This window comes from Manis javanica, chromosome 5 (assembly GCF_040802235.1).
Source record: "Manis javanica isolate MJ-LG chromosome 5, MJ_LKY, whole genome shotgun sequence".
In the NCBI taxonomy this organism is placed as follows: domain Eukaryota; kingdom Metazoa; phylum Chordata; class Mammalia; order Pholidota; family Manidae; genus Manis; species Manis javanica.
This window is the reverse complement of record NC_133160.1, coordinates 56,993,263-56,996,103: the sequence shown is the minus strand read 5'-3', so window position 1 is coordinate 56,996,103 and position 2,841 is coordinate 56,993,263. Positions and strand designations below refer to the sequence as shown.

Here is a 2,841-nt window from a genome sequence, read left to right as displayed (position 1 = left end):
TTCCAATTATTCATGGAAAAACTTAATTTTTATCATCCTTAAATTTTCTTCACAAAAATATTTTCACACATATAACTAACCTTTACATAAATAATGCAATGTGACACAGCCATATGTTTTTTTAAGTGTCCCATTTTTTCTTTTTTTATCAGTCTAACTATGCTCCTCTCCTCCTCTTCACAGCGTCTACCAACAGTTAACCTGCATTAATTAATGAAGATGTGTTCTTGTATATTTCCTTAACTTGTATATATGAAAAATATAGGAGAATTTAAGATCAATGTTGACTCTATAAAAATTGGGTTATATAACGTATAAGACCATTAATCATGGAAAACCCTCTAAATCACTGGTATAAACCTACTTTTGTTTTAAATAAAATATAAACATTGCATAGTATGGTTTTACTATAATTTTTAACTTTTCTTAATGATGGGCATCTGCTTTGTTTCTGTAATTTTCTTACAATGTATTCTTGGACATTATATATATATGTTAATGTATATAAATTATACATCATATTTTAAAATATGTGTTAATGTGTATATATAATTATATATTAACAGTATAACTATATATTGTTAATATATAATCAACAAATAAATAAATGTATCTATTCATATAGAGGATTCGATATGTAATATATTTACTGCATTGGAAACGATCCCCAGATGTTGAATAGCTGACTCAAAGAGTTTATGTAATATAACACTAGTTAAAAAATAAAAGTAATTGCTAGTTTTCCAAATGGCTGTAATAGATCATGTACATGAGCACCACACTGTCCCCACACTAAGGTATGTCTAATCTGGGGAATTTGGGTTGTATAAAATGATATGTCTGATATTCTTGTTTTGTTTAGAATCTATTTATTCTATGACTAGATGATTTCCCACTGAAATAATATTAACTTTAGCATACAATTTTTCACACTTTTTCAATTTTATTCATATTGTTTGCATAGTTTCCTTTGTCCCTCTAATGTATTTGTCTTTTCCTATGCAGATTACACATTGACTTATTTGCAGAGGTTCTATTGTATATTGTCATAATTCCTGCACACTATGCTTTTAAGAAATATGTTTTCCAGGTGCTCTCTATTCTAGGATCCCTATTATTCCCTTTGAATTTAAGACTAGTTTATTTAATCTCATAAATGACAACCAACAGAGTGCAAATTTAATAACAGTGCTTCAATAATAGGCCTTATTTAAGAGATACTGGCCACAGCAATACAGAGTATCCAAAATATTTTTGTCATAAATGCATAAACAATATTCAGAATCTGTGTCTTATGTTAAAACATTTTTTATTAATAGTCACTCTTTGCTTTGCTCAAAGTTGATCTACTACTGATATACAACTGCTAGGAACAATATAGTGAGTACTAAATGTAGTTGTCTCCAGAATATGTTTCTAATCATCTTTCAAATTAGGTTTTCATAGAACTTATAATTCAAAGTTATGTTATTTGACAGAGATTGGTATTCTAGAATTCTCTTTAACTGATTAAAGAATAAAGCAAGAATATTAAAATGTACAATTGAAATTCTATTAAGAAAGTTTTGATCCTTGCTTATTTTTTTCCACAAAGAAGTGCATATTTCAATGCTTAGTCACAAAAAATATATGGAAGAATACATTTATTAGTGATACGGCAGAGAACAAAGTATGTAAAAATTATGTTGGAAAAGCATTAGATTTATTGATGGCTCCTATAATATGCAAATTTATTCACTTAAAAAGTAATACTGAGGAAGTTGGGTATATTTTCTGGTTTTGTGTGGCAGTGGGAATGTGGTAGGCTACTACTACATTCCCTTCATTTCTCCTATCTCTCCCTCTTAATTCATTTTTCACTGCCACTTTATTCTATTTTTTTTACTGTCCTTAAGAGCCAAAAAGATAATTAAGTCAGTGCTGAAGTTAAGTAATGTATGTTCATATAATAGTATTTCAATTTATGATGCTTTTTTGTTATACATTGTTTAAAACTTTTTATAATGATAGTACAATAATTATTTTCAGTGCATCTCAACCAATATTCTACACTATTAATAGCCTCAAAGCAGTCTGGGTTAAAGGTCAACGTTCTACTACTGGGAAAGATCTGGTAGTTGGATTTGTTGCAGGAGTGGTGAATGTGTTGCTGACAACTCCACTCTGGGTGGTAAACATCAGACTGAAGCTGCAGGGGGCAAAATTTAGGAATGAAGACATTGTACCAACCAACTACAAAGGAATTGTTTATGCTTTTCACCAGATCATTCGAGATGAAGGAATCTTGGCTTTATGGAATGGCATGTTTCCTTCCTTGCTGTTGGTCTTCAATCCTGCCATCCAATTCATGTTCTGTGAAGGTTTAAACGGCAGCTTTTAAAGAAACAAATGAGGTTTTCTTCTCTGGATGTGTTCATCATTGGTGCAGTAGCCAAGGCAATTGCGACCATAGTCACCTATCCCATGCAGACAGTACAGTCAATTCTGAGATTTGGACGTCACAGACTAAATTCAGAAAACAGAACACTGGGGAGTCTTTGGAATGTTCTGTATCTTCTTCACCAACGAATAAAGTGAGCTTTAAGCAGGCTTCACAAAAAAATATATATATATATATTCTAAAAATAATATAGCACTTAGAAAAACATTAAGTGAGATAACAGACCAAAATTTTTTCATAGACTGTTTAAAAATTTGTTATTTAGAAGGAAATTCTTTAAGGATTTTATGATCAGAAAAAGAGCGATGATGCTATATTTTAGAAAAAACTATGCACCATAATCTAAGCATTCCCTTGAATTAATACTGCTTCTCTATGACTGATAGTTAATTCTATATTGC

At 30.3% G+C, this 2,841-nt stretch overlaps 1 pseudogene; it reads left to right on the top strand.

The window, feature by feature from the left end:
* The first annotated feature begins 747 nt into the window (after positions 1–747).
* Positions 748–2,577, top strand: LOC108390173 (peroxisomal membrane protein PMP34 pseudogene; annotated as a pseudogene).
* The last annotated feature ends 264 nt before the right edge of the window (positions 2,578–2,841 follow it).